Here is an 11,469-nt window from a genome sequence, read left to right on the forward strand (position 1 = left end):
TATAGGACTCTACCTTAGTCTCTGTCTGGTTCAACGCTACAGCCCCACAGGCTGGTTTATAGGACTCTACCTTAGTCCCTGTCTGTCTGGTTCAACGCTACAGCCCCACAGGCTGGTTTATAGGACTCTACCTTAGTCTCTGGTTCAACGCTACAGCCCCACAGGCTGGTTTATAGGACTCTACCTTAGTCTCTGGTTCAACGCTACAGCCCCACAGGCTGGTTTATAGGACTCTACCTTAGTCTCTGTCTGGTTCAACGCTACAGCCCCACAGGCTGGTTTATTGGACTCTACCTTAGTCTCTGGTTCAACGCTACAGCCCCACAGGCTGGTTTATTGGACTCTACCTTAGTCTCTGGTTCAACGCTACAGCCCCAGGCGGGTTTATAGGACTCTACCTTAGTCTCTGGTTCAACGCTACAGCCCCACAGGCTGGTTTATAGGACTCTACCTTAGTCTCTGGTTCAATGCTACAGCCCCACAGGCTGGTTTATAGGACTCTACCTTAGTCTCTGCCTGGTTCAACGCTACAGCCCCACAGGCTGGTTTATAGGACTCTACCTTAGTCTCTGGTTCAACGCTACAGCCCCACAGGCAGGTTTATAGGACTCTACCTTAGTCTCTGTCTGGTTCAACGCTACAGCCCCACAGGCTGGTTTATAGGACTCTACCTTAGTCTCTGGTTCAACGCTACAGCCCCACAGGCTGGTTTATAGGACTCTACCTTAGTCTCTGGTTCAACGCTACAGCCCCAAAGGCTGGTTTATAGGACTCTACCTTAGTCTCTGTCTGGTTCAACGCTACAGCCCCACAGGCTGGTTTATAGGACTCTACCTTAGTCTCTGGTTCAACGCTACAGCCCCACAGGCTGGTTTATAGGACTCTACCTTAGTCTCTGTCTCAACGCTACAGCCCCACAGGCTGGTTTATAGGACTCTACCTTAGTCTCTGTCTGGTTCAACGCTACAGCCCCACAGGCTGGTTTATAGGACTCTACCTTAGTCTCTGTCTGGTTCAACGCTACAGCCCCACAGGCTGGTTTATAGGACTCTACCTTAGTCTCTGTCTGGTTCAACGCTACAGCCCCACAGGCTGGTTTATAGGACTCTACCTTAGTCTCTGGTTCAACGCTACAGCCCCACAGGCTGGTTTATAGGACTCTACCTTAGTCTCTGTCTGGTTCAACGCTACAGCCCCACAGGCTGGTTTATAGGACTCTACCTTAGTCTCTGTCTCAGCGCTACAGCCCCACAGGCTGGTTTATAGGACTCTACCTTAGTCTCTGTCTGGTTCAACGCTACAGCCCCACAGGCTGGTTTATAGGACTCTACCTTAGTCTCTGTCTGGTTCAACGCTACAGCCCCACAGGCTGGTTTATAGGACTCTACCTTAGTCTCTGTCTCAACGCTACAGCCCCACAGGCTGGTTTATAGGACTCTACCTTAGTCTCTGGTTCAACGCTACAGCCCCACAGGCTGGTTTATAGGACTCTACCTTAGTCTCTGGTTCAACGCTACAGCCCCACAGGCTGGTTTATAGGACTCTACCTTAGTCTCTGTCTGGTTCAACGCTACAGCCCCACAGGCTGGTTTATAGGACTCTACCTTAGTCCCTGTCTGTCTGGTTCAACGCTACAGCCCCACAGGCTGGTTTATAGGACTCTACCTTAGTCTCTGGTTCAACGCTACAGCCCCACAGGCTGGTTTATAGGACTCTACCTTAGTCTCTGGTTCAACGCTACAGCCCCACAGGCTGGTTTATAGGACTCTACCTTAGTCTCTGTCTGGTTCAACGCTACAGCCCCACAGGCTGGTTTATAGGACTCTACCTTAGTCCCTGTCTGTCTGGTTCAACGCTACAGCCCCACAGGCTGGTTTATAGGACTCTACCTTAGTCTCTGTCTCAGCGCTACAGCCCCACAGGCTGGTTTATAGGACTCTACCTTAGTCTCTGGTTCAACGCTACAGCCCCACAGGCTGGTTTATAGGACTCTACCTTAGTCTCTGGTTCAACGCTACAGCCCCACAGGCTGGTTTATTGGACTCTACCTTAGTCTCTGGTTCAACGCTACAGCCCCACAGGCTGGTTTATAGGACTCTACCTTAGTCTCTGGTTCAACGCTACAGCCCCACAGGCTGGTTTATAGGACTCTACCTTAGTCTCTGTCTGTCTGGTTCAACGCTACAGCCCCACAGGCTGGTTTATGTTGGGTCTGACAGTGTGACACATAATCAATGCCATCTATAAACTCCATAAACGGATGGTTTAATCTGTATTGTCTTCACTGATAGAAACACAATGTGACATGAAAACAACTTGCTGTTATTGTCATTACGGATGGGACCAGCGGGGTTCTGATGGGACCAGCATGGTTCTGATGGGACCAGCATGGTTCTGATGGGACCAGCGGGGTTCTGATGGGACCAGCGGGGTTCTGATGGGACCAGCGGGGTTCTGATGGGACCAGCGGGGTTCTGATGTGACCAGCGTGGTTCTGATGGGACCAGCGTGGTTCTGATGGGACCAGCATGGTTCTGATGGGACCAGCGGGGTTCTGATGGGACCAGCGTGGTTCTGATGGGACCAGCATGGTTCTGATGAGACCAGCGGGGTTCTGATGGGACCAGCGGGGTTCTGATGGGACCAGCATGGTTCTGATGAGACCAGCAGGGTTCTGATGTGTCCAGCGTGGTTCTGATGGGACCAGCAGGGTTCTGATGGGACCAGCGTGGTTCTGATGGGACCAGCGTGGTTCTGATGTGACCAGCGGGGTTCTGATGGGACCAGCGTGGTTCTGATGGGACCAGCAGGGTTCTGATGGGACCAGCGGGGTTCTGATGGGACCAGCGGGGTTCTGATGGGACCAGCGTGGTTCTGATGTGTCCAGCGTGGTTCTGATGGGACCAGCGTGGTTCTGATGGGACCAGCGGGGTTCTGATGGGACCAGCATGGTTCTGATGGGACCAGCGGGGTTCTGATGTGTCCAGCGTGGTTCTGATGGGACCAGCAGGGTTCTGATGGGACCAGCGTGGTTCTGATGGGACCAGCAGGGTTCTGATGGGACCAGCAGGGTTCTGATGTGTCCAGCGTGGTTCTGATGGGACCAGCAGGGTTCTGATGGGACCAGCGTGGTTCTGATGGGACCAGCGTGGTTCTGATGTGACCAGCGTGGTTCTGATGGGACCAGCAGGGTTCTGATGGGACCAGCGTGGTTCTGATGGGACCAGCAGGGTTCTGATGTGACCAGCAGGGTTCTGATGGGACCAGCAGGGTTCTGATGTGTCCAGCGTGGTTCTGATGGGACCAGCAGGGTTCTGATGGGACCAGCAGGGTTCTGATGTGTCCAGCGTGGTTCTGATGGGACCAGCAGGGTTCTGATGGGACCAGCAGGGTTCTGATGGGACCAGCAGGGTTCTGATGGGACCAGCGTGGTTCTGATGTGTCCAGCATGGTTCTGATGGGACCAGCATGGTTCTGATGTGTCCAGCGTAGTTCTGATGTCACCAGCGTGGTTCTGATGTCACCAGCGTGGTTCTGATGGGACCAGCGTGGTTCTGATGGGACCAGCGTGGTTCTGATGGGACCAGCGTGGTTCTGATGGGACCAGCAGGGTTCTGATATTTTTTAGTGAGCCATTTTTATGCTTCTTTGCTGTGGAATCAGATGTTTTAATGAAATGTAATTTTTTGGACAGTATTTTATCATATGTGTCAATAGGATTTGAAGTGTATCGCATCGTTGAGATGTGTTTTAATGCATCACTGTTGATAACTGAAACGCTTAATAAATACAGATATCTACATTTATTCTACGAGTTATTTCAGAGTTTTGATTAGTGCTGCTACATCGACTGTATTGTTTACCCAATTATTAATAAACCCGTTCCTTATGAATTGTGAAATAAAAAAAAAAAAAAAATGTTTTGATTTACTACTATGTAACTACGAGTTACTGAGCGGAGATATTTTTTATTTGCTGGGTGAAAAGTCAAGGTAATCTGTGAGTAAGATAGTGGTTTGGTTGGTGTTGATGTGGGAAGTCTTTCCTCCCACTTACTGCCGCTAGTCGCTCTGAGGACAAAGAACCAAATGGGTCAGACTGGAGAAACCAGGATCTCTGGCTGCCTGGAAACATTACAGCTCCTGCTATACAAACGTTACCGTAGGCCACAGACATATCTAGAGCTCATCCGACGTCCCGTTTATTGTTGACGGGTTTTTTTGTTGTGTGTGTGTGTGGATACAATTGTAGTTTTTTTTTCTCCCTCTTCCCGAGAATGATGATCGTTATTTCACATCGTCGACCGTTTGCGCCGCAGTTTTAAAAGGACGGAGGGAAAGCAAGGTGCTTTCTTCCTCCTCCTTCCTTCCTCCTCCTCCTCCTCCTCGGACAGACGAGAAAGAGCCTGGAAACAGCTTGGGAATGTAAAAAAAAAATGTTGTCAACATGTCTGTGTGGAGTCGTTGAACGGATGTCGTACCTTCTGGACCTCGTTTCAATGGTCCACTTGTCTGGTGCGGATGTTATTGCTTCCTGAACCCAACCACCTATAACAGCATCGCTTACAGACACCGGGACACCGTTTTAATCAATCCGTCTATTCTCGTCTAGAGACAACAAATACTACTTGGTTGAAATGAATGGGCCATAAACACAAACTCCCAGACTTCCTTAGACTGCGTATGTGTCTAATCAACAGAAAACCCTTGTCGGATCTCAGTCTATTTTCCGACCACCAGTTATTGGGTCATTTTGAACCAGCACACAGATAAAAGGTATGTGGGAAATAACGTCACATATGACCTGTATATTACAACACTGATGGGATGTTTTTATTTTATAGGTATTACGTGTTGTTATCTGAGATGGGGGATGATATCTCAACAGATAATAATCTTATGTTGTTTGTTGTTTGTTATCAAATCGAAAGAAAAAAAAAGACGTATTTTCATAAAGATTGCATCACAAAGGTGGTCGTACTTCGGATACGGTTGATGGTAGGTAGCGTGACGCTGATCTGGCCGGTGGACCCGTTATTTATGTTATGTCCGGGAGGAAACGGACCAGGTAACGGCGACGTTCAACTGCAAGAAATAAAAAATTATCCACGAGTCAACCCGGTCTCAAAGCATTTCGTATTATTCTTTACAACAACAAACAAACAAACGAACAAAAAAATCCGATAAACTCAATTTAGTATGATACGTTACGTTTCGTATGCTAGGCTATGTATTCATTTATGGATATCCATCATCTATTTCGTATATTAATAATGTTACGAATTACGAATTTATATGATTTTTTTTTTTTTATGTCCAGTATGAAGGAAGTTAATAAGAGGTTGTTTCGCTAGCCAATGCTAACTAGTGTTAGCGCTAATGACAGGAAGTCTATGGGTATCTGTGCTTTGCCCCCCTATCCTGACCTAAGTGTGTGTATAATATAGCAGTGGAAAGCGTATAGAACAGAGCAGAATACAAAATATCTTTATTAATAATGTCCCTGAAAAGGGGGAAAGGTAGTTCTTTTGCAGGAAAAATTCGATACAGACTGGCCACGTGAAAACCTAAGGTATGGAAACCCAGTACTGTCGAGGAGATTGTTATCCCCCGTCCCCATCTACCGTCCCATCTCTGAAGACCGTACAGAACCTGAATAAGACGGACCCAAAATGGCACCCTAATTCCATTTATAGTACACACCCTTCACCAGAGACTTTTGGTCAGAAGCAGTGCACTGTAAATGGTAAAGGGTATCATTTGGGATTCAAGCCCTAAGATGTTACATAAACAGTGTCATAACAGATCTCCTGGCTCTTACCGGGACCCAGCTCTGGCTGCACGGTGTCATGTCCCGTATAACAGATCTCCTGGCTCTTACCGGGACCCAGCTCTGGCTGCACGGCGTCATGTCCCGTATAACAGATCTCCTGGCTCTAACCGGGACCCAGCTCTGGCTGCACGGTGTCATGTCCCGTATAACAGATCTCCTGGCTCTTACCGGGACCCAGCTCTGGCTGCACGGTGTCATGTCCCGTATAACAGATCTCCTGGCTCTAACCGGTGTCATGTCCCGTATAACAGATCTCCTGGCTCTAACCGGGACCCAGCTCTGGCTGCACGGTGTCATGTCCCGTATAACAGATCTCCTGGCTCTTACCGGTGTCATGTCCCGTATAACAGATCTCCTGGCTCTAACCGGGACCCAGCTCTGGCTGCACGGTGTCATGTCCCGTATAACAGATCTCCTGGCTCTTACCGGTGTCATGTCCCGTATAACAGATCTCCTGGCTCTTACCGGGACACAGCTCTGGCTGCACGGCGTCATGTCCCGTATAACAGATCTCCTGGCTCTTACCGGGACCCAGCTCTGGCTGCACGGTGTCATGTCCCGTATAACAGATCTCCTGGCTCTAACCGGTGTCATGTCCCGTATAACAGATCTCCTGGCTCTAACCGGGACCCAGCTCTGGCTGCACGGTGTCATGTCCCGTATAACAGATCTCCTGGCTCTTACCGGTGTCATGTCCCGTATAACAGATCTCCTGGCTCTAACCGGGACCCAGCTCTGGCTGCACGGTGTCATGTCCCGTATAACAGATCTCCTGGCTCTTACCGGTGTCATGTCCCGTATAACAGGTCTCTTGGCTCTTACCGGGACCCAGCTCTGGCTGCACGGCGTCATGTCCCGTATAACAGATCTCCTGGCTCTTACCGGGACCCAGCTCTGGCTGCACGGTGTCATGTCCCGTATAACAGATCTCCTGGCTCTAACCGGTGTCATGTCCCGTATAACAGATCTCCTGGCTCTAACCGGGACCCAGCTCTGGCTACACGGTGTCATGTCCCGTATAACAGATCTCCTGGCTCTTACCGGTGTCATGTCCCGTATAACAGATCTCCTGGCTCTTACCGGGACACAGCTCTGGCTGCACGGCGTCATGTCCCGTATAACAGATCTCCTGGCTCTTACCGGGACCCAGCTCTGGCTGCACGGTGTCATGTCCCGTATAACAGATCTCCTGGCTCTAACCGGTGTCATGTCCCGTATAACAGATCTCCTGGCTCTAACCGGGACCCAGCTCTGGCTACACGGTGTCATGTCCCGTATAACAGATCTCCTGGCTCTTACCGGGACCCAGCTCTGGCTGCACGGTGTCATGTCCCGTATAACAGATCTCCTGGCTCTAACCGGTGTCATGTCCCGTATAACAGATCTCCTGGCTCTTACCGGTGTCATGTCCCATATAACAGATCTCCTGACTCTAACCGGGACCCAGCTCTGGCTGCACGGTGTCATGTCCCGTATAACAGATCTCCTGGCTCTTACCGGGACCCAGCTCTGGCTGCACGGTGTCATGTCCCGTATAACAGATCTCCTGGCTCTAACCGGTGTCATGTCCCGTATAACAGATCTCCTGGCTCTAACCGGTGTCATGTCCCGTATAACAGATCTCCTGGCTCTTACCGGTGTCATGTCCCATATAACAGATCTCCTGACTCTAACCGGGACCCAGCTCTGGCTGCACGGTGTCATGTCCCGTATAACAGATCTCCTGGCTCTAACCGGGACCCAGCTCTGGCTGCACGGCGTCATGTCCCGTATAACAGATCTCCTGGCTCTAACCGGGACCCAGCTCTGGCTGCACGGTGTCATGTCCCGTATAACAGATCTCCTGGCTCTTACCGGTGTCATGTCCCGTATAACAGATATCCTGGCTCTTACCGGGACCCAGCTCTGGCTGCACGGTGTCATGTCCCGTATAACAGATCTCCTGGCTCTAACCGGTGTCATGTCCCGTATAACAGATATCCTGGCTCTTACCGGGACCCAGCTCTGGCTGCACGGTGTCATGTCCCGTATAACAGATCTCCTGGCTCTAACCGGTGTCATGTCCCGTATAACAGATCTCCTGGCTCTAACCGGGACCCAGCTCTGGCTGCAGAACAGTTATAACTATGTAACACACACACACACACACACACACACACACACACACACACACACACACACCCTTTCTCTCTTTCTTTCCCTCTCTCCCTCCCCCCTCTCTCTCTCCCCTTCCCCCTCTCTCTCACTCCCCCCCTCCCACTCTGTCTCTCTCTCTCATGTATGTCTTCCAGACCTCCTTAACAGCTCCTGTAGTAGAACGGTAATCCCAGACTTCCTTAACAGCTCCTGTAGTAGAACGGTAATCCCAGACTTCCTTAACAGCTCCTGCAGTAGAACGGTAATCCCAGACTTCCTTAACAGCCCCTGCAGTAGAACGGTAATCCCAGACTTCCTTAACAGCTCCTGCAGTAGAGCGGTAATCCCAGACTTCCTTAACAGCTCCTGTAGTAGAACGGTAATCCCAGACCTCCTTAACAGCTCCTGTAGTAGAATGGTAATCCCAGACCTCCTTAACAGCTCCTGCAGTAGAACGGTAATAGACTAACAGCTCCTGTAGTAGAACGGTAATCCCAGACTTCCTTAACAGCTCCTGCAGTAGAACGGTAATCCCAGACTTCCTTAACAGCTCCTGTAGTAGAACGGTAATCCCAGGAGATCAGATAGCAGCAGAGCTGGAGGAGATTACATCAGGAGGACTGATACTGTTCCTTCTTCAGGAAACAAGGAGGGAGCAAAGTTCTGCTGGGAGGAGAGACGTGGACTGAGAGAAGAGAGAGAGAGAGAGAGAGACCTGGGCTGCGACGAGAGAGAGAGAGAGAGACCTGGACTGAGAGAAGAGAGAGAGAGACGTGGACTGTGACGAGAGAGAGAAGGAGAGAGACGTGGACTGAGAGAAGAGAGAGAGAGAGAGAGACCTGGGCTGCGACGAGAGAGAGAGAGAGAGACCTGGACTGAGAGAAGAGAGAGAGAGACGTGGACTGTGACGAGAGAGAGAAGGAGAGAGACGTGGACTGAGAGAAGAGAGAGAGAGACCTGGACTGCGACGAGAGAGAGAGAGAGAGAAGGAGAGAGACGTGGACTGAGAGAAGAGAGAGAGACCTGGGCTGAGAGAGGAGAGAGAGAGACGTGGACTGTGACGAGAGAGAGAGAGAGAGAGAGAGGAGAGAGACGTGGACTGAGAGAAGAGAGAGAGACCTGGGCTGAGAGAGGAGAGAGAGAGACGTGGACTGTGACGAGAGAGAGAGACCTGGGCTGAGAGAGGAGAGAGAGAGAGAGACCTGGGCTGAGAGAAGAGAGAGAGAGAGAGACCTGGGCTGAGAGAAGAGAGAGAGAGACCTGGGCTGCGACGAGAGAGAGAGAGAGGAGAGAGACGTGGACTAAGAGAAGAGAAGGAAGGAGAGAGAGAGAAGGAGAGACAGAGCTGAACTGTGGACCTGTAGACGTATTAATGCAGACCTGTTCCCAGGCTGTTGGTGAGTAATGAGCTACACACCAAGTACATACAGTCGGAAGTTTACATACACCTTCGCCAAATATATTTCAACTCACTTTTTCACAATTCCTGACATTTAATCCTAGTAAAAATTCCCTGTTTTAGGTCAGTTAGGATCACCACTTTATTTTAAGAATGTGAAATGTCAGAATAATAGTAGAGAGAATGATTTATTTCAGCTTTTATTTATTTATTCCATCACATTTCCAGTGGGTCAGAAGTTTACATATAAACTCAATTAGTATTTGGAAGTATTGCCTTTAAATTGTTTAACTTGGGTCAAACATTTCGGGAAGCCTGCTGCCACCCCCGTGCTTCACGGTTGGGATGGTGTTCTTCGGCTTGCAAGCCTCCCCCTTTTTCCCTCCAAACATAACGATGGTCATTATGGCCAAACAGTTCTATTTTTGTTTCATCAGACCAGAGGATATTTCTCCAAAAAGTACGATCTTTGTCCCCATGTGCAGTTGCAAACCGTAGTCTGGCTTTTTTATGGCGGTTTTGGAGCAGTGGCTTCTTCCTTGCTGAGCGGCCTTTCAGGTTATGTCGATTATAGGACTCGTTTTACTGTGGATATAGATACTTTTGTACCTGTTTCCTCCAGCATCTTCACAAGGTCCTTTGCTGTGGTTCTGGGATTGATTTGCACTTTTCACACCAAAGTACGTTCATCTCTAGGAGACAGAACGCGTCTCCTTCCTGAGCGGTATGACGGCTGCTTGGTCCCATGGTGTTTATACATGCGTACTACTGTTTGTTCAGATGAATGTGGTACCTTCAGGCATTTGGAAATTGCTCCCAAGGATGAACCAGACTTGTGGAGTCTACAATTTGTTTTCTGAGGTCTTGGCTGATTTCTTTTGATTTTCCCATGATGTCAAGCAAAGAGGCACTGAGTTTGAAGGTAGGCCTTGAAATACATCCACAGGTACACCTCCAATTGACTAAAATCATGTCAATTAGCCTATCAGAAGCTTCTAAATCCATTATATAATTTTCTGGAATTTTCCAAGCTGTTTAAAGGCACAGTCAACTTAGTGTATGTAAACTTCTGACCCACTGGAATTGTGATACAGTGAATTATAAGTGAAATAATCTGTCTGTAAACAATTTTAAAAAAAATTGACTTGTGTCCTGCACAAAGTAAATGTCCTAACCGACTTGCCAAAACTATAGTTTGTTAACAAGAAATTTGTGAAAAATGAGTTTTAATGACTCCAAACTAACTGTATGTAAACTTCCGGCTTCAACTGTACCATCAACCCGTTGGTATAGGGGTTATATTGCGATATATAGGGGTTATATTGTGATATATAGGGGTTATATTGTGATATAGAGGGGTTATATTGTGATATATAGGGGTTATATTGCGATATATAGGGGTTATATTGTGATATATATAGGGGTTATATTGTGATATATAGGGGTTATATTGTGATATATAGGGGTTATATTGTGATATAGAGGGGTTATATTGTGATATATATATGGGGTTATATTGCGATATATGGGGTTATATTGTGATATATAGGGGTTATATTGTGATATATAGGGTTATATTACGATATATAGGGGTTATATTGTGATATATATATATATGGGGTTATATTGCGATATATAGGGGTTATATTGTGATATATAGGGGTTATATTGCGATATATAGGGGTTATATTGTGATATATAGGGGTTATATTGTGATATATAGGGGTTATATTGCGATATATAGGGGTTATATTGCGATATATAGGGGTTATATTGTGATATATATAGGGGTTATATTGTGATATATAGGGGTTATATTGTGATATATAGGGGTTATATTGTGATATATAGGGGTTATATTGTGATATATAGGGGTTATATTGTGATATATAGGGGTTATATTGTGATATATAGGTGTTATATTGCGATATATAGGGGTTATATTGTGATATATAGGGGTTATATTGTGATATATAGGCCTATCAACCCGTTGGTATAGGGGTTATATTGTGATATATAGGGGTTATATTGTGATATATAGGGGTTATATTGTGATATATAGCGGTTATATTGTGATATATAGGGGTTATATTGTGATATAT

This window comes from Salmo salar, unplaced genomic scaffold, assembly GCF_905237065.1.
Source record: "Salmo salar unplaced genomic scaffold, Ssal_v3.1, whole genome shotgun sequence".
NCBI classification, from domain to species: Eukaryota; Metazoa; Chordata; class Actinopteri; order Salmoniformes; family Salmonidae; genus Salmo; species Salmo salar.